Source organism: Myotis lucifugus, unplaced genomic scaffold (assembly GCF_000147115.1).
Source record: "Myotis lucifugus unplaced genomic scaffold, Myoluc2.0 scaffold_205, whole genome shotgun sequence".
NCBI lineage: Eukaryota > Metazoa > Chordata > Mammalia > Chiroptera > Vespertilionidae > Myotis > Myotis lucifugus.
Window position 1 is genome coordinate 649760 of NW_005871253.1, and position 21752 is coordinate 671511.

Genomic DNA, 21752 nt, shown 5'->3' on the forward strand with positions numbered 1-21752 from the left:
GAAAGGGGTGTGTAGGAGTCAGCCAATCAATGATTCTCTCTCATCATTGATGTTTTTATCTATCGCTTCCTCTCCCTTCCTCTCTGATTCACGCAAGAAGTAATTTTGTTAGAAAACACAGGTTTATAATTAAAAATTGTAAATTTTTTATTGATTCATAAAGTATACAGGATAGGGTTATGTATGGAATAGCACATCGGGTAAATGGCCTCCACGGCTTTGCTGGCACATACGCAAAGCTGTGGTCTTCATTGGTCTTCATTGTCCCTGCTCCTGGGCCATAATTGGTACTTGGTAATGCTTATCAAATTGAAGGGATTGAAATCAAAGGGCAACAGTTATTAGAATCTGATTCAATAAACCAAGTAAAATTAGGCTTTTATTTTTTGTTGTTGTTAATGCTCACGCAAAATTCAAATCTTGCGTGAATTTTGGGACCATATATATATATATATATATATATATATATATATATATATATAATTTTTTTTTTAAAGATGTTCAAAGTGAGTGCCTGTAAGTATGAACTTGTTCTCTGGGATTCATTTATGCTCTTTAGTTTTTGAAATATGTTTTTACTTTCAAGGATAATATTTAATAACTAGAGGCCCAGTGCATGGATTCGTGCACCGTGTGGGGTCCCTCGGCCTGGCCTGCAGAGATTGGACCAAAACCAGCTCTCTGACATCCCCCGAGGGGTCCCAGATTGTGAGCGGGCACAGGCTAGGCCGAGGGACCCCACTGGTGCATGATGGGGGCTGGGGAGGGGCCGCAGGAGGGCTCCAGGGCGTGTCCAGCCCATCATGCCCAGTCCCGATCAGCCGGACCCCAGCAGCAAGCTAACCTACCCGTTGGAGCATCTGCCCCCTGGTGCGCATCATAGCGACCGGTTGAATGGTTGAACGGTCAGACACTTGGTATATTAGGCTTTTATTATATAGGATTCATTTCACTATCTTCTGGGTCATCTAAGACAGTATTTTTCAAACTGTGGGTCATGACCCCCTAGTGGACTATCACCCATTAAATAAAAGTGAGTGGAATGAAAAACATGAGAATGCGTAGCTAGTAGTAAGAGTTAAGTGTTGTCTTATTAAAATGTCTGTTTTGTTTATGTGTGTAGGAGTATGGGTCATGATGTGAAATGTATTTTTTAAAATATATTTTTATTGATTTCAGAGAGGAAGGGAGAAGGAGAGAGAGAGAACCATCAATGATGAGAGAGAATCATTGATTGGCTGCCTCCTGCACACCACACACTGGGGATCGAGCCTGCAACCCATCATGTGCCCTGAACTGGGAATTGAACCATGACCTCTTGGTTCATAGGTCAACGCTCAACCACTGAGCCACGTTGGCTGGGCTGAAATGTATTTATTATTATTATGGGCAGAAATCAAAAATTTGAAAGCCATTAATCCCTAGGTCAGTGGTTCTCAACCTTTATTGCAAACTGGAATCACCCAGTGAGCTTTGAAAAACAGGGCTGCAAAAGTCCCACCCCCAGACATTTTGCTGTGATTGAGTGTGGCCTGGGCCACATAAACCTTCTCAGGTGTGCAGTCAAGGGTGAGAGCCTCTGAAGAGGTGAGCCTTGTAGCCAAGTTCTGCCAGGGGATTTCAGTGCCCACCTTTGGTTTGTGGTTATTTAATCTGCCTTGGGACCAAGTCATCCCACATATTGGAATTGTTGCAGGATACGAGGAAGGAGCAGAGGGGGCTGAGGACATAGACGGTGTCTGTGCCCCAAGTGAAGACCAAATGCGGTGCAGTGGGGAGGAGGCATGAAAGCCGCACAGTAGTTCAGATAGAGAAGTGTGAGGGAGTATTTAGAGTCGAACAGAAATGGGAATAATCTGAATTGTGTGAGCGATTCCACCTGCCCTTCCGTTATATTCAGTGAGTGAATGCCCCAGAGTCCGCATGATGTGGGACACCACAGGCTCCTGTTTCCCTAGGTGGCCTTTTCACGGTGCCTCTCCACACAGCAGATTAACTTTAAGGGTAACTCCTGCTTTATTCTCTTACGTCAGCCCTTCTCCTCACAGAAGATGCAACTCCACTATCTTCATTTTTCAAGGAGTGACTTAGTTTCAGTACAACATCATCATCTATTAAATAATCTTGTTACTTTTTTCTTTCCTATTTGTCAGCCCTTTTCGTTAATTATTTTTGGAGAGTTGAGGAAAATATAATCTTACAATAGAAAAGAACAATGCTGTGGATTTAAAAATACAATAAAATATTTATAAATAGTTAAATGTACAAAGTCTGTTGAATACTAAATAAAAGTACAAATCTTTTCTTTTTAATGTAAATACATTCAAGAATCTTTCAGCAGTCTCTTGGAGACATTTTAAAGGGACACAATGGGTTTTTCCTTGACATCACTTTTTTTTTCAAAGGACATTTTATTTTTAGTTTTTAAAAACATTATTTGGTATTAGTGTCAGGTGTGTAGCACAATGGTTACATAATCATATACTTTACAGTGTTCCCCCTGATGTTTCTAGTACCCACCTGGCACCATACATAGATATTACATTATTATTGGCTATATTTCCTGTGCTGTACTTTGCATCACCGTGACTATTTTGTAACCGCCAATTTGTACTTTCAATCCTTTCTCTTTTTTCACCCAGTCCCTCAACTCCCTCCCCCTCTAGCAACCAGTCCACTCCCTGTGTCTATGACTCTGTTTCTGTTTTGTTTGTTTATTTTGTTCTTTGGATTCCACATACAAGTTAAATCATATGGTATTTGTCTTTCTCTGACTGACTTATTTCATTTAGCAAAATATGCTCTAGGTCCATCCATGTTGTTGCAAATAGTAAGATTTCATTCTTTTTTATGGCAGAGTAATATTCCATAGTATATATGTACCACTTCTACGTTATCCAATCATCTATTGAGGGGCACTTGGGTTGCTTCCATATCTGGCCATTATAAACAGTGCTGCAATGAACACAGGGGTATATATTTTCTTTTGAATTAATGTGTTGGGTTCCCTCAGATACATATACCAGAAGTGAAATCGCTGGGTCATAAGGCAGTTCCACTTTTAATTTTTGGAGGACCCTCCTTAATGTTTTACGCAGTGGCTGCATCAATCTGCATTCCCACCCCCAGTGCATGAAGATTCCTGTTTCTCCCATCCTCGCCAACACTTGTTGTTTATGGATTTATTGATGGTAGCCATTCTGACAGGTGTGAGGTGATATCTCATTGTGGTTTAATTTGCATTTCTCTGGTAATGAGTGAAGTTGAGCATCTTTTCATATGTCTGTTGGCCATCTATATGTCCTCTTTGGAGAAGTGTCTATTCAGGTCCTCTGCCCATTTTCTAATTGGATTGTTTATTTTTTTGATGTCTAGTAGTATGAATGCTTTATAAATTTTGAATATTAACTCTTTTCAGATGTACCATTGGTGAATATTTTCTCCCACTCAGTAGGTTGTCTTTTTGTTTAGTTGATGGCTTCCTTTGCTGTGCAAATTGTCTTTAGTTTGATTCACTGCCATTTGTTTATTTTTTCTTTTGTTTCCCTTATCCACGAAGCTATATCAGAAAAAAAATATTGTTAAGAGAAATATCAGAGATTTTTACTGCCTATATTTTCCTCTAGGAGTCCTACATTTAAGTTTTTAATCCATTTTGAGTTTATTCTTGTATATGGTATAAGAAGGTGGTCTAGTTTCATTTTTGGCATGTATCTGTCCAAGTTTTCCAACACCATATGTTGAATAGACTGTCTTTACATCATTGTATGCTCTCTTGCCTCCTCTGTCAAATATTAATTGGCCATATAGGTGTGGGTTATTTCTAGGCTCTCTATTCTGTTCCATTGATCGATATGTCTGTTTTAATGCCAGTACCATGCTGTTTTGATGATTATGGCTTTGTAGTATAGTTTGATATCAGGTAGTGTGAAACCAACTTTGTTCTTCTTTCTCAGTGTTGCTGAATCTATTCGGGGTTTTTGTGGTTCCATATAAATTTTTGGATTACTTGTTCTAGTGCTGTGAAATACGCCATTGGTATCTTGACAGGAATTGCCTTGAATCTATAGGTTGTTTTGGTTAATAGGGTCATTTGCGTGAGGTAGGTTCTCAGTGAGTCTCCAGGTGGAGGAGAGTGTTGTTCACCAGACTGGTACAGATTCAAACCGCACCAGTGCTGGGACCGAAGCCACTCAGCAAAATTCTCCGAGTACACAAAGGCCAGCTGCCACTTGCAGGGTGTCCTCAGACCTCTGTGGTGTGGCGGGGCCTCACGGAGTCATCAGGATGAGGGCATCAGCGTTCTTCAGGTCCAAACAGACCAAAAATGGGTCGTGTAAGGGAGGACTCTGCTCAGGAACTGTAGCGCTGGACGGACGTGCAGGAGGAAAAATGGCTTCTGCCCTAGAGCCGCACACCTCAGCCTCTCACTGATTCTGCTGGGACCTCCCCATAGCCTTCAAGGAGAGTCTTCCCCAGGGGCCCACACTGACCACAGCCCGCTGACTCCTCTGCAATGCAAGAACATGGCAGGGCCCCCAGGGGGTGGAGTCGGGAGCCTGGGGCAAGTGAATCTCTTGTGGAGTCAGAGGCCCTCAGGGCATAAAGGGAGTGGCCCCCACCCCAGAGCCACATAACACCCATCTCTGACAACCCCTCCACACTCCTCCCAGAAAGTCTTCCCCAGGGGCCCAGCAACTGACTCCTGGGCAGGGTGTGAGCTCCGCAGGGCGGGGCATGGGGAGTAGACAGGGAGTTGAGAGGGTGGGGTTATTGCATTTCTCCAGGATGTTGCAGTATGGGAGGGAGTCCTGGGTCCAGCCTGTGGGCAGTGTGGGATTGGGACTCAGCACAGGCACCGTGGCAGCTTTCCCTTCTGCGCTCTCCTTGGAGCCACACAACACAGTCCTTCCCACAACTCCAGTCCACTTCAATCTGGCCAGGTATGAGATTTTGTGTGCTGCCCCTTTAAGAGGGCACCTGGGTTTCTAGTGGATGCCAGTTTCTACCTGGAGGTCAGAATCCTGGCTGATTTTGTTTGTTTGTTTGGTTTTTGTTCATCTTCACCCTAGGATGTTTTTTTTTTCCCCATTGATTTTTAGAGAGAGTAGAAGGAAGCGGGGGAGACAGAGAAACAGATAGATTGGTTGCGTCCTGATGGGGGCGGGGATCAGAATGGAACCTGGAACCCTCAGTCCCAGGGCCAAAGCTCTATCCACTGAGCCAAACCAGCTAGGGCTCCCCGCTGATTTTTATAGCCAGATAGTAGTGGGCTACTCTTCCTGGCTCTGGTGCTCTGGGCGTTGAGACCCCTCACTCCTCAGGGGAGACCCTTAAGGCGGATATGTCTTTGGTTTTTCAATGGCTGCGCATGTGTGCGGGGCCAGCTTTTATCACGTCTCTGCCCTTCTTACCAGCCCAGATGTGGCTTCTTTGGAAAATCCTAGTTTATAAGACTCTGTTCAGCTAGTTTTCAGTGGTTATTCAGGTTGATTGTTCTACAGTTTAGTTGTAATTCCAGTTTGGACCTGGGAGGAGGTGAGTGTAACTTCGAAATACTCTGCCACCATCTTGGACCCCTCTTGTTACTTGTAAGTGTAGTGTTTACATTTTTGTTCTTAGTTAATTTATAAAGTTGCTTGGTATAATTGTACAGGTTCATGAGAATGAGATATTTAGTTATTGTATGTGTGCATACTTATTTTATATGATAATATGAACAATGTAATGGAGGAAGCACTACAATTTTTATACCTTAGAAGGAGAGCCTTCCTTTGCTTCTGGCTTCATTTGCTCTGTGTGACTGCAGCTCATTCTGAGTCCAGAGAGCAAAGATGAGAAGACATTGTGAATTAAATGGAACTTAAAGTTTATTTGGATCATTTTTAGTAGTCCTATCTACATGTGAAGTAGAAGTTCAGGGGAAAATCTGAATTAAGAAAACATTGGGATTTAAATTATTACCAAGAGAAATAAAAGTGATGATGATGATGACAGTGACTGATGTTGGTGATTTATTGAGCATTTAGTAAATACCTGCAGTGAAACTATGCTTTCCATGGATTATTTTATTTGATCCTTAGAATAACCCTTTGAGGTAGGTGCTGTTACAGTCATCCCACTTAATACACAGGGAATCCAAGTGAGTAAAAATTAAGTACTTTTTCTGAAATTCTCAACTGAGATTCAAGCCCAAGTATGTTGCCTCTGGGCCTGAGAGCTAATCTTCTCAATTACAGAGGGACAGGGAGGATATCCTAGGCCAGAAATTTATATCTAGAGAATGAAGGAAGGGATGGAATGTGTGTAACACCGGCCAGGGAGTAAAGCAAGAGAGGAAGTCAGAGTTCAGTTATATGGCCTGATGGAGGAGTTGAGATTGTGAAATATTAATCAGAGTTTTTTTAAATGAAATCATCGTCTTACCCTGATGTAGGGATGTGTGATAAGACATCCTGTGAATGCAACAAACAAGGTACAGGATGACACGCATTAAATATTTCTTTAGAAAATAAACACACACATTGAGGTAGAGATATTGAATATTTGAATGCACAGATCTGTGAAGATATAATCCCACGTTATAACAGTGCTCACCTCTGACAAGGATCCTGGCTACAGGTATTAGTGATGATCATCAAAGGAACTTAAGCTGTGATCTTATACTTGTGCTTGGTTTTCTGCTTGTTTGCAAGTTAGATGACTGCATTTATGTACTTAATTTTGAAAAGGTATGGTATTGATGCAAAAAAAATGAAATAGGGGATCATTTTAGAATTTCATATCAGGTTATTTCTATCTTTAAATCCTAGACTAGAAGATTGCAGGACTATTTAAATTTGTATGAGCTAATTTGATGCAAGGGGTAAAGGAATATACAAATTGTCACTTAATTGAATGAAAATACGAATTGACTAACCATTGCATATTAGTACCTTTTTTGTTTGTTTGTTTTTAAGTGGAAGACTATTTGGAGTTTTAGAAATCGGAGCATTGGCATAGGGATTTAGAGAACATTCTGTAAAGAAGGTCCCTCTTCAAGCACCTGGCTCAGAGGTCGGGATGAGGGGTCAGAATAGGATGGGAAGCCATTCACTGTGCTCCTGTCCTTCAGGGCCTCCTCTCAGGGCCAAGTGAGGAGGCAAGTCCTCTGTGTGGTGTTCATGGTATTTTTTTTTAAATGCATTAGAAACTCTAAATATTTGATTCTTTGTGTTGTAGATGGACACAAGAGATCCGGACTTCTGAACTTCTACTGGAAAAGATAAAATGTGCAAGTCCTTGACGATGTTGGGGAGGTTGAAGCTGGACTGAGTTGGGAGACGAGAAGAAATGCTGCCGTGAAGGGTATGTAACAAATTATAAACCCCAGTGTGTGGCACCCAACGATTGCTTTTCATTGCCAAGTTCTTCATTAGGATGGGAATACTGTGTGTTCTAGCTTAGTTGTGTTGGTGTGGGTGTAACTTCCCCCGTCAGAGGGCTGGATGCGTACCTGTTTCCAGGTTATCGGAAGGATTCAGTTTATAATGCATTGACCACAGGGCCAAGCCAAGATCAGGAGAGCTCAGGAGCCCCAAGAACATAAAATACAACTGCTCACATTTATGGAGCACTATGTGCCAGGCACCACTCTAAGCACTTTAATGGATTAATTCATTGAATTATCACAATAGCACTATGGGATAGGCAGTGCTGTTGCCCAAATCCTAGATGGGGGGATACCAGAGGGCACGAACAACTTGGTCAGTTACTGAGAGAGGACAGTCATGATGGTGGGGCCCCACCCCACCGTAAAAGCCTTACTCCTCTTTCTCCCTTTGTCATTTATTTCCTATTTATCTTTCTTCTCATCCCCAATTCTCATCTATTTTTTTTCATATAATCATAGATCTCCACATTGAAAGGAAATTAGCATGAAAGGGATATCAATGTAGGTCACTAGGACAGATCATATTTTCCAAAAATCGCCACAGAATTATTGTTGCTCTTCCAGAATCTTCCCACACCCCTCAAGCCAAGAATTTTACTTTTTCTTCTCTTGGTGGAATCTGTGTGGGACTCAGTGACTGACTCGACAGAGAGAATGGGCAGAAGTGACATGAGTAACTTCAAAGTGGGGATCAGCATAGGTAACATGGTGTCCACCTGGCTCTCTCATTCTCTTGGGCCACTTGCCTTTAAGACCAGCCACCGTGATGTGAGGAAGCCCAGGCTCCACAGGAAGGCCATGTGGAGATACTCCAGCCGACAACCCCACCTAAATCCCACTGACCTGTGAGTGCAGCCTTGCAAGGCTCCAGCCCCAGCCTTGGAGCTGCTCCCATTCATGCTGAGTAGAGCTGGGACAAACGGGTCTTGATGAATCTTCCTGCTGAGCCCTGCCCCCCAGCAGATTCAGGAGCAAAACAAACATTGTCATTGTTTTGAGTGATCTCATTGAAACCCGCTACAGCACCACCTAAGGTAGATGTCATTACACTCATTTACAAATAAGATGAAGTGACTTAACCATGGCCACACAATGAGATGGGATTTGAACTTAGGGCTTGTGAGAGCCACCCTTGCCCCAACTGCTCCCTCCTTCTGGCCCAGAAGCTGGGACTTTCCTGCCCCTCAGACATAACTGTTCTTAGAGAAAGCAAACCCATTTGGGGACAAGAGAGTAACTTTGGAGAAATAACTTTGCATAGTGTGTTGGGACTCTGTTTCCTTAATTTGAACCCTAGATCAATGTGGTTGGTATTGGTTTAAACATGCAGTTCTCTCAGGAAGCCATCTGCTTTCTCTCCATGAGTTTAGATTCTGTGGTTTCTGCTCCGGTTACAGGAGATATTTTTTTTTTCATATCATGTAAAATAATAATCATTTGTGAATTGCATGATTCTATATCATCAATGTTTCTCATTTTTGTTTGACTTCAGGCTCCTTGAGGTCCGGGCTTGGCCTATGTCTTATATCCCTCATTTCTTATAGCACAAACTTTAACCTGTGGTAGACAATGAATAAATGCCAGTTAAATAAATACCAAAGAGCATTGTATGTGATTTTTTTTTTGAGGATGATGATAAGATGAAGTGCAAAATTCTGGGCATGAGACTTATCTTGACGCTAAAGGTTTGTCTTTGGAGGCCAGAGGTTTCTTCTTCACTTCCTCTATCTTTCCTGTTAGATAAAACATATTTGTGTGTGACTTTTATGAATAAGTAACTTAAATAAAATGCAACAGTAAACTAAACAATACCAGGAACTGGCAGGGCTCTGAGACACTACTTTTTACTAGGTTGTTATCCAAGTGGATGTTTTCCAAGTGGAAAATATTTTCAGATGTGAAATTGGAGAATTGACCTTGATGTGAATGTTGAAATATGGCATATGTAACTTCTGCATACATTCTGGTCAGCCTTTGCCATAAGATTGGTGGCACTTGTCTTTCACCTTGTATTTATATATGTGTGTGCCTGTCATGGCAGCTGCTTGAGAACTCTGAACAACTCTTTACATTGTCTACGGTAAAATGTCCAATACTTTCCCTATGCTTATTAGGTACTAGAGGCCCGGTGCACGAAATTTGTGCACTCGAGGAGGGGGAGTCTCTCAGCCCAGCCTGCACAGTCCCGCCACTGCCACTGCGCTCTCCAGCCATGAGCCCGGCTTCTGGCTGAGCAGCACTCCCCCTGTGGAAGCACACTGACCACCACGGGGGCAGCTCCTGCACTGAGCATCTGCCCCCTGGTGGTCAGTGCATGTCATAGCGACTGGTTGTTCCACCATTCGGTCAATTTGCATATTAGCCTTTTATGCCTGTGGAATCAGGCTGAAACCAGCTCTCCGACATCCCCCGAGGGGTCCCGGATTTCGAGAGGGTGCAGGCCAGGCTGAGGGACCCCACCAGTGCACGATCGGGGCTGGGGAGGGACACAGAGGTTGGCCAGCCGGGGAGGGACCGTGGGAGGGCTCCAGGGCATGTCTGGCCCATCTCGCTCAGTCCTGATCGGCCAGACCCCAGCAGCAAGCTAACCTACCGGTCAGAGCATCTGTGCCCTGGTTGTCAGTGCACGTCATAGGGAGCAGTTGAGCGGCCTTAGTATATCATTAGCATATTACGCTTTGATTGGTTGAATGGACAACCGGACACAGCATATTAGGCTTTTATTATATAGGATTATTATATAGGATAAGGCTCCAATAATAATGGATGCAGCAGCAGGATTAGAATATGAGGATTTTTTTAATTGAGAATGATAAATAAATGCAGGCAAACTGTTAGATAAGTATAATTCCCTAATTATATTTATATTGCCTAATCTACCAGTTAGCTTTTGCTGCCTAACAAACCACTCAAAACCTTAGTAGCTTCAAATAATAGCCATTTATTTAGTTCATGATTCTGTAGGTGGGCAGTTCGGGCTGGGCTCAGCCGGTCTAGCTAGGTCAGCTGGGCTGCCTCTCGAGTCTTCAGTCAGCTTCCAGGTTGACTGGGAGCTGACTGGTCGAGGATGGCCTCAGTGGGATGGCTCCTAGCTCTACGTGTCTCTCCCCCTTCAGCAGGTTAGTCAGGGCTCCAGCAAAGTGAACATGCATGGCTCCTGAGGCTTGAGGATAACACAAGGCCATTTCTGCCACATTCTGTTGGCCCAAAGCAAGTCACAGGCCAGTCCAGATTCAAGATGCGAAATAGACTCATCTCTATTGATATAGACTTGTCTCCCTGAGAAGGAGGCCTTGATGGGAAGAGTTGCAAAGCCATCTTGCAAAGAGCAGGCATTCAGGGAGGGTGGAGAACTGTGGCCATCTCTGCAACCTACAACACCAAGTAAAATGCAAATATTGTGCTGAGGGAACTACCATTACAATAGAGATTGTGGAAAGGAAACCATTTGCATGATTTATAATAAGAGAAAACGAACTGGATTGAGAAGAGAGAACAAGATGCCGAGGTGGACACAGAGTAGAGGATCATGAGGCCCCCCCAGGTTTGAGCGCCCTATTTCACAGTACCCCAAGGAGTGCTCTAATAGTGTCTGGAGCAAGCCTAGTCCTCTGCCCATCAGACCCAAACAATACTGGTGTTGGGGTTCTTGGGTTCCACAAGCCAGAAATTGAGAGAAACCCCCAGAGAAATTTCCAGACAGATTCTATTAAGCTTATGCTTGAGCACTCAGAGGCTTGCTTTGCTTGGCTACTTTTATAAGCTGGGACAAGGTGGGCTTGTGTGGAAAAGCAGGCTTGTGAAAAAGGTGGTCTTGCAAGGGGTTCTGGAGTGGAAATTTCCATGTCAGGATGGGGTGATTTCCTCCTCTGTCCAGTTGCTTGGCAACTACCTTTGTGCCTTTGGGCTGTGGGAGCAAGATGGCAATGTCGCTCATTACCACCACCCCAGGAAAGTCATGTATCCGCCAAATCTTGACCAACTGTAGGTGTGGAGAAGTGGTTTCCACATCTGCTAGAAAGTGGTTAGAGACTGGCTGGTGTGGCCCAGTGGTTGAGCATCAACCTATGAACCAGGAGGTCATGGTTCGATTCCCAGTCAGGGCACATGCTCGGGTTGCAGGCTCCATCCCTCGTATAAGGCATACAGGAGGCAGCCAATCAGTGATTCTCTCCCATCATTGATGTTTCTATCGCTCACTCTCTCTCTCTTCCCCCCTCCCACATCTTCCTCTCTGAAATCAATAAAATATATTTTATAAAAAGAAAAAAAAGTGATTAGAAGGTAGATAAGACATTTTTCCTAGGGAATGGAGGGGAGATACATTCTTGTGGTTGGCTTATTGGTGTCCCTATGCCGTCTCACAAGTCCTTCGTCACTGCTAAGCCCGTTGGAAATATTACTCACTCAGGCAGTTCCTCTGGGAACCCCTCCCATGCTTAGTCACCTGCACCAAGGAGCACAACCCCACCGGCTTCTTCCCCTGGACGCCCCTCCTTTATCTCCTCGGGTCCTCAGGTGTCTCTTCCCTCCATGCAACAGAACTTCCCTCACCAAACACCATCGATGGAGAATGCTTCGCTTTAGCTTTTGTCCTCCCTGTTCACTGTTCAGTTAGGGGTCGGTGCTGCCATCAGCTGACTGAGATTTAAGTTGGTTTCGCGAAGATGGAATTCATTCCTTTTCTCCTCATTCTCTCTTTTTCTCCATCCACCTGTTCTTTCCAACACCAGCAGGTGCAGCTTAGAAGTCTGATCATCATAAGGAGAAGCAAGTCTTGCTTGAAAGCAGCAGCTGTAAGTTGGGTCCTGTCTTAGGCACCTTACATGTTCTTTCCTCACAACAGCACTGTTTTTGTCCCCATTTTATAGATGAGAAAACTGAGGCACCGAGAGGTGAAGTCATCTGGGTGTCACAGCACCTAGCACATTGAAATGCTGATGAATGTTCATTATTTGTAAAAGTGAGCTGTGTCTTCGTTTGGGTCAAGAATTCGGGTGCAGGTATTTGTATGGGCAGTGATTCCCAGAAGCACAGTGAGGGAGTTGAGCGATGGGATCAGGAAGGGAGGAGACAGGCCATTCAGGTTGTGACAGTGAGCAGGTGACCACTGTGGGCAATTGGGGTCAATCTTACTGGGGTTTGTGACAGACTGTGTAGGATACATCCTGGACTTGTCCCGCTAAGGGACACAGAAGTTGGGGTATTTATAGAGAAATCATGGGGACCTTTTAAAAGTAATTGTGAATTTCATAATTGGGTCCTGCATGTTGCCACCCATTTGTCCAGGGAAGGAAAGTGGAAAAACCTGTTGTTCATTTTCCCCCTTGGCTTCCTGAGCTTCCCATTTGTTTTCTGCATCAGTTCTTTTCTTTTTAAAATATATTTTTATTGATTTTAGAGAGAAAGGGAGAGGGAGAGAGAGATAGAAACATCTCTCTCCCATGATGAAAGAGAACCATTGATTGGCTGCTTCCTGCATGCCCCCCTGGGGATTGAGCCAGAAACCCGGGCAATGTGCCCTTGACCAGATTCAAACCCAGGGCCCTTCAGTCCACAGGCTGACACTCTATCCTCTGAGCCAAACCAGCTAGGGCTCTGCATCAATTCTTGCTGTGCAACACACCACCCCAAAGTCAGTGCGCACATTCATAAGCATTTATTTAGCTCACCAACTAAAGGTTGGCTGGGGTTTGGCTGATGTGGGTAGGGCTGATGTGGGGGGACTGGCTGATCCAGGCTGGACTTAGCTGGGTGACTCTGCTTCCTGCACAGGCCCAGCGAGACTTGGATTCTTGCCAAGGTCTAGGTACAGGCCTACTCCACCTGTGAACATTCTAAGTCCAGCTGTGGCTGAGGCTACCGGAGGGAAACTCTTTTGACCATGGCAGAAGCACAGGGTGCAGACGGAAACCCGAGAAGCTTCCTCGCTGGCACTTTTGCGTTATTGCATTGACCAAAGCAAGTCACGTGGCCAAAACCAAGCCAAGAGGCAAAGAGGTATATTCTGTCTTCACTGGGGAAGTTCCTGTTGTTGGCCTTGGCTTCGGTTCAGAAAGGCACTCTGTGTGCTTCCTCTACCTTCTGCCAAGTTAGGCGAATAAAATGTGAAACGTAGAAATCTTTACCAATGCCAGTTTTAGTTACCACTTTGGGCATAATTCCAATTCCTTGATATTCTAGGTCAGTGATGGCGAACGTATGACACTGACACGTGAACTCATTTTTTTGGTTGATTTTTCTTTGTTAAATGGCATTTAAATATATAAAATAAATATCAAAAATATAAGTCTTTGTTTTACTATGGTTGCAAATATCAAAAAATTTCTATATGTGACACAGCACCAGAGTTAAGTTAGGGTTTTTCAAGATGCTGACACGCCGAGCTCAAAAGGTTCGCCATCACTGTTCTAGGTTGTTATTAATGGGAGCGGACATGGTTATTAAAAGATGCACACCACTTTGTTAGCTCAGACCTCAGCTGGGATTGTGGCCTTATCACATCCCATAGCTTCGATCACTGTGGACTCGTGAGGTGTGTGGAGCTGTTGAGCTTGTTCCTCCCACAAGGACAACTTGTGACCACCTTGGCAGCTGCCTCCGTTGTTTAGACGTGGCACCTGCGCATACCAGTTGCTCATGCTCGTCAGAATGAAATATGAGCAGCAAGTGGGATGAATAAATTGTCAATTGCATTGATGTGTTTATTTTCCTACATTTTAGGAGAAAGATCTGAATTCTGTAAAAATGTCATTTCTTGCTTCTCTCAGTACCTTGGCTCTCGTGTCTGGCACGAATACAATTCAGCTGGAAGGAGAAGAGGCAAAAGCTTTTATGTTGGTTGGAATTTGCTGTCATAAATTTACAGGACTTTTTCAAGTTAGCATGGAAAAGACTTGCAGTTTTTATGCTTTTGGTGAGTTATAAGTCATAAAGCATATGCTGAGGGAGGCTTGACTGCTGTGTTCTTAGCCCTGTGGTCTGTGGAAGAAACCTAAGCCTCGAATGATTAAATATTTTTTCCAAACACTTGTAAGTTATTTATACTGTGTCCATGCATTGGCCAAGCAAGCAAGCAAGTGAACACAGACCTTGATGCTAGCATCTTAGCAGTGGCACCTTATATGTCCAAGTAGAGCAGGGGTGGGGAACGTCTGGCCCGTGGGCCATATAAGGACTACAAAATCATTTGGTCTGGCCCTGCCAAGGCGTTAGGGGTGAGTTAATTAAATGTTTGACCAAATATAGCAGGCTAATTTTTAAGTTGATACTTTTGTCTGGCCTGAGAATGATGTTATAAATATCCAAATGGCCTTTGGCAGAAAAAAGGTTCCCCACCCCTGCAGTAGAGTATTCTAATTAGCCCATTAATGAAACCATATGCCTTATTAGTACTATTAATTGCCTGTGGACTTAGTGGCTTGTTGCCATCTTTATAAATGCATAAGGTTTGAGCAGGAGGTACCAGGTGTATGAGCCAATCAATAAGTTTTATTTCTTGGTGGCTATTTACTATGGGATCCCCTCAAAATAGACCCTGAAACAAGGATTTAGGTCCAAGTAATTTATTTGGTAGATGATTCAAGGCAAAATCTTAGGGGAGTGGGGAAATGAGACAGGAAAGGAAAAGCAATTGTGTGAATGAGCAGATTACCACTGTGGGCATATTTTAATTCTTTTTCTGTAAGTTCAAAATTATTTCCAAAGAAAATTTTTTAAAAGTCTAGCCCCCATCACTTCCCTAACACGCCATTAGAATGGCACACTCTGGAATTGTTTTATAGTGTGGACATCTTCACCAAAAGAATGAAAGGGAATAGCGAGATCAGATTTTAAATCTTTTGCCAGAAAGAGGCATTGTCTGGTAAAGACACAATTGGCCTTTATTAAATCAAGACATACTTCCTTGACCACTTTTTCTTTGTGAATGGGAAACTGGAGAAAAAATTCCCAGATGTTGGCTAAAGAAAAACATGAAAGGGCTTATATTATCTTCCTTTCTTCAGTTACTGCAGAAGTTCCTCAACTTCCTCTTGGGTATGGGCTAGAGGCAGTTGCTCTGTCTCCGCCTGACAGTGTATGCCAGACCTTGAGAGCAGAGGGACGCACAGACGTGTTCAGACACCCTGTTGTGGCATGAGCATGGGTACGTGTGTGCTATACAACAGCCTTTCCCATTCTCATCCACTCCACATTGACCCTGACTGGGGCACACTCCGTCCATTTGTGGAGTTGCCTCTCACTTCCCACCAAATCCATGCTTTTATGATGTCTCACATAATGAGTGAACCGATACAGATGCCTATTGCTAAATTTGATGAGTTTAAACAGAAAGCAATGGGCTAATTTAGCCAATAGCAAATGGAGTAAAGAACAATAAGGTGGAAAAGAAAGATGTTTCAGTCCACTTTGCCTTCTCCATGACTCTGGACAGGTTGGCTTGTACTAACTGGCTTTCTTTTTTTTCTCTCAAATATTTAGTGAGTACCAACTATTGAGTCTTTCATTCATTCCTTAAATCTTTATGAACTGTAATATGCATCAGGCACTGTGTGAGGCTGAGGGCATTAGTGGTATGCAAAGGTGGCAACGTGCTTTCCCCCAAGAGCCTTTCTTCACCATGGGAGAAATAGGCAATAAATAATAAAGCAAACAAATATACAATACATGTCAGGTTATAATAAGGTTTATGAAATGAAAAAAAAATAGAGGTAGAGACAGATGGGTTCATAAAAATTCTGGAAGGATGTATTACAGAGGATTAACAATGGACCTATAGTTTTTAAATTTTTTATTTATTTATTTTAGTAATCTATTTTGTTATACTTCTATAACAAACTTGTATTGCTTTTGCAGTAAAAAAAAAGTATTCTAAATTTACCAAAACCATTAGATTTGAATGTCCACATACTTGTATCATAATTTTATAACCAAAAATATTGAAAAAATTTAACTGGAAAATAATACATAGTCTTTATTACCTGGGGTTTGGTTTCTGCACATTTTAGGAATTTTGATATTTGGAAATAAAAGATAAATAAGTTATAGAAAATTTAACAATTTTATAAAATGCCTTCCTGGTGGGTAATTTGAAATGATGACGAATCTCTTCAAGTCTTGGCAAACTGTAAGTTTTGTTAAATAGGTCAGAATAGAAAATGGTAGCATTAACTACAAGATCCGGAGACCAAAACATTTGAGACCAAAATGCTCTTCCTGACATTGTTTTGTTTGGTTTGGTTCTTACTGGCAAATGGGAGTGCAGATGTGTGTCAGAGTTCACACGACAAAACATAAAGTGGAGATTTCAGTCATTTGGTTCACTCAGCCCAAGAAGACTCCACATTGGAAAATTCAGACAAAAATAAAACATTTTAAGGCCTGACCCAGGCTATTTGCCTGGGGGCTCAGCTCCCCGGAAGTATGCATATGTCTGTGGTGTGTGTGTGTGTGTGTGTGTGTGTGTGTGTGTGATCACATTGCCTACTTCTACTTTTCTTCCCCCTGCTCGTCTCCCTCCCCAGTGCTTCCACACACCTGACTCTGCCTTTTCACTGACCTGTGCCATTTTCCAAAAAAGGTGACATTTTATTCCCTAACATCACCACTGATTATAACAACAGCTCACAGCAACTGGTGTGGTCACATAACACCCCCACTCAAGACACCCACTCTAAACCTCCCTATCCCACACTGTCAAGTCATTCGATTTCTGGTCTATACTGATTTTATAATTTAGTTGGCCAATCGAGTGCTCAAATAAACCAAATCCTACCCAAATATTAACTTCATTTTATGTTTTGTAAGCCTGGTCATGTTTTCTTGTAACTAACCAATTCAAATTCAACACAAATTCAAAATTTGTGTCCACATGGATTATTAATAGGCTCTTACTTTAAGTTCTGTGGCTCTACTCATTGTTTCCAGGGATCTCCTTATTTTCAGTGATTGATTCCAATAGATTTGAAGCTTTTTCTTTTGTTTGCTTGTTTAATTTTTACTTGCTTGTTGATTGGATTCTGAGGAGCCCAACTTGCATTCCCCTGCTTTCCTAGATAACTCATTATTGAGAAATGAAATTATACTACTTGAGAGGTTTATGATGAGGCAAGAATTTCCCTGCAGAGATAGAGTGTAGTTTAAGCAAAAGTTAAGATTTTAAAGTTTTATAGTATGCAACAACAATTTAAAAATATATATGAAGGACTGTTAGAGATTGAGTGAAAAATAATAAATTGGCTCCCCTTTTCTTATAACAAATACCAACTTCACTGAAAATAATTCATGTCTTTTTATGTAACTACATTATGCATTATAGTGGTTCAGTTTTTCCATAGACTTAATAGGCTTTATTTAGAAAATTTGCCTTTTCTTTCTTCTTTGAACTTTGGAAAAGCAGAAGCTACGCTGACACGCTCAGTGTGGTATTTGCTGATGCGTGAGAGTATGTGTATGGCTTTCATTATTAGTTGTTTATTCTCCTTCAACCTTTCTTTCAGTTAATGTGAATCACATTGTATTTTCCACTCCTGAGCCCTGTGATTCATTGCCATCTACTTCCTGCAGAGCTCTCTGGGAAACGTATGAGTCATGCTGAGCAGGGCACCTTGCATGCCTACGGTCCGCTCAGCTCCAACTACTGTGTCCTCAGGAGGAGTATGAAAGTTGCTGTAGCATCTCCTTTTGGGGAATTATTATGTCCTCTGTTTGGGGGTTTGTAAGGTTTGTTGCATTCCATCATTCACCTTTACAATATACAGGCACATTAGATGTTAAAAAAGGCAGATGTTGTATTTGCTTCAGAAACTTTTCAGGCACATTCTGTTCTCAGGAAAATGGACATAAGAGTTGATCAGAGCCCCTGGCTGGTGACACATGCATCGTATTTGTGGATGGGTTGAATCTTCATGTACAGGATGGGGCAAAAGTTGGTTTACAGTTGTTCATATGGGGAACAATACTATAATTAATAAATAATAACATAAGAATAAACTATTTGTATGTTTACAACTATAAACCTACTTTTGCCCCATCCTGTATTGATGTAGTTTTGAAGAACCTGGTTACAGATTCATTTGTCTCAAACATGTCTTATATCTAACCCACTTGGATTTAATTTCAGAACATTTCAAGCCAAGGAATCATGTTTCATAGGCCAGGCTTATGAAGACATTTCTAAAGTCATACCTTAATCATATCAATTATTGTTGCTACGTTTTAACTTGATTTAGCATTACTGATTGACAGCTTGTGACCTCTTATCCCCAGGGTGTAGACTCAATCTCACCTCCATTGGATAGCATTGACCTTCGGCTGCTATGGCTACTGCCTCTACAATCAGGAGAACTCTTTAATTTCTTAGTGAGTGTACAGCCTTTTCAAGTTTAAGGAACTAGAGCAGTTGAAGAGCTGGGACAAATGATCGGCCAGTTAGACAGGCTAAACAGGGTGTCAGAAGATCACATTCTCGTTTGAGCCCTGGGTGGCATTGGGAAACTATTTTTACCTGACTAGGCCTTAGGTTTCTTAGGAGTCTTTTACATGGGGAGTTACAAACAGAAAACAGTGCGCTCCAGGTAAGGGTTGCACATGGTTGACCTACAGTCAGAACGGTCCCAAAAGACTGACAACATATTAGATGAACAGATAGGAAGTATAACTCCTTAACCTTGGTAGTGAAAGTAATCAGCTCTGTCTCACTGAGACAATGAAGCTCTCGTCTGAATAGTTCTGCTCTTGCCTCTCTTGTTGATGTCTGGAAGCTCTAGGGAATACAGAACATAGTAACCCTCCTATTTGGAATAAGAATGTAGGTTTTTGGCATGCTGTTGGGAAGTTGACCTTCGGTAGGTAACGGAGCCTTTGGGCCTCACTTTCTTCACTGATGGAATCAGATTAAAGCCAGCTCTGCTTGAAGGTTGGAGTGGTGTATTGAAAAGGATTCTGTGGTACCCCATTGGGAAATAGTGCCGCAACTGATGATCAATCCCCCAATGTCAGGGGGAGAGGGAGTGCCCCCTACCTGCCGTCCATGCACTTGGTGATCTCAGCTTCCTCCCAGTGCTAACTGCACTCTAAAATGTCATGACTTCTATGACAAGTCTAGAAGGTCACATTTGTTGCTAATGTCACGGATACCTAGCTAGTCTGAACTTGCCCAGAAACCTATAAAGGCCCAGAAACTCAGTCAACCACAAGGGGAGGCCCAGGTCTAGACTGTTTCTTCCGACTAGATTCACAGCTTGCTCCACTGTAAACCACAGTGCCAGGATATTGATCTACCCTGGGAGCCAGGGCCTGGTGGGGAATCCTCTCTGCTGCTTTGGAATTTGTAGGGCAAAGAAAACACACTGCTTTTTCAAAAGGTGCCTTTGATGAGCTTTGAATTAGAAAGAAAGTGAACGGTCTTAGTAGTTATTTTCCATGGTGATTGTTCTGCAATTAGAGGTACTGGATATCTGACCAGTCCCCTCCACATACAAATAATCAATTTACGGGAACTCTGAGAAACTGATTTTCATAAAGTCGTTTTGTTTCAGTTTCCATTCTTGCTGGATTGTTTGGTTTTAATTACGTTGTCTTTCCTGGCTGTTACAGTGAGGAAGAGGAACTTATTTCAGTGGGATTCCAATAATGTTTGCTCTCTGTTTCCTTTCATTTTCATATTTTTAGCCATTTCATATAACTCAATTTAGAGAACTAAGTGGACATGGATTAAAAGATGTTTGAATAAAGGTTGCAGCCACTATGGAAAACAGTATAGAGTTTTCTAAAAAAAATTAAAAAATTGAACTGCTATTTGATCCAGCTATCCCACTTCTAGGAATATATACTACAAATCCCGAAGCACTAATCAGAAAGAATATATGCACCCCTATGTTCATAGCAGTATTATTTAACAATTAGTGACCTGGTGCAGGGATTCATGCACACTGAAAGGAAATTAATTAGAAGAAATATTTTAATATTGCTATTTGCCCTTTCTCTATAATAGAAGTGTCAACTAAATTCATGATCGACATAGACAGATCGAAACACACGCATGCAATTGGCGCCAGTGAGAGCTTTATATGTATCGCACATGCACAAGTCAACTTAACCTTTTATATATAGAATAAACATGCTTAATTAGACCTGCTTTCTGATTTAGCTAAACTTTTTCCAGCCCAGTGAAGCACCCCAACTTCTCTTTCAGGTAATTGTCAGCAACATAGCAGTGAATAGCAACATGAAGCAGATTATTATTGTAAATCACACAGGGAGAACAAAGGGTAAAATATTGAACGGCAGCAGTGTTTGACTATATTCTGCACAGTGAGAAAACCTGAAGTCATTTTCAAGGTCCACCATTTCTTACTTATTTTCAGTCGGGTCAAGTTTCTAAGCTTTCTAAGTCTTTGTTTTCCGGCTAATAAAAAGAAAATAGGATTCCATTGAGTCTCCTATCTACCTACTCCAGGACTTCTGTGAGGATCAAATGAGATGAGGCACGGAAAAACTCTTCACAGACTTTATTTAAAGTGTAAAATGTTTCCACCTGGCTATAAAGCAAGTCGTGTTCCTGGGCTGAAGAAACTGCAAGGAGGTTAGTTGCTAGTTGCTAGGGAGAGGAAGCCAGGCGTTGCTACATGACATCATTACCTGGCACCCACAGCGACCGTTTCCGGGCTGGGCTGGGCTGGGCTGTGGGCCACATTTTACACCATGGAGTCTTGGCAGCGTCGGCTGTGATTTGGTGGGCTGTCACTCTGGGGTGGTGGTGGGACCTGTGTCCCACTTGGGGGAAGCCGAGTGTTGCTTTGTGGGTGCCAGGTCCCAGGTGCCATTTCTCTGTAAATGGCCAGTGTGCATCACGGCGGCTCCTACATTGAGGGTCTGCCCGCTGGTGGTCAGTGCACATCATAGTGACCAGTTGGACGGTTGGACACTTAGCATATTAGCCTTTTATATATATAGACTAGAGGCCTGATGCATGAAATTTGTGCAAGGGGCTCAGCCCTCACAGCCCTGGCTTTATCTGGAAGGTTGTCCGGAAGGACATCTGATCTAATTAGCATATTATGCTTTTATTATTATAGATAGTCAAGATCTGGAAACAGCTCAAGTGCCCATCACTTGAGTGGGGAAAAAAGCTGTGGTACATTTACACCATGGAATACTATGCAGCTGTAAAAAAGAAGGATCTTTTATCTTTCTAGATAGCATGAGAGACCTGGAGAGTATTATGCTAAATGAATAAGCCAGTCAGAGAAAGACAAGTATCATTACATGATCTCACTTATATGTGGAATCTAATGAACAAAATACACTGAGAAACCAA

At 42.5% G+C, this 21752-nt stretch overlaps 1 protein-coding gene across 8 annotated transcripts in view; it reads left to right on the forward strand.

Moving 5' to 3' along the window:
* The window catches only part of RIN2 (Ras and Rab interactor 2), a 207812-nt gene that overhangs the window by 30097 nt on the left and 155963 nt on the right, over nt 1–21752 (forward strand). For all 8 annotated transcript variants that reach the window (XR_002831377.1, XR_002831378.1, XM_023761273.1 and 5 more), the window contains exon 2: nt 7222–7347. The gene's annotated coding sequence lies outside the window, so the exon portion shown is untranslated. The remainder of the gene's footprint in view (nt 1–7221; nt 7348–21752) is intronic.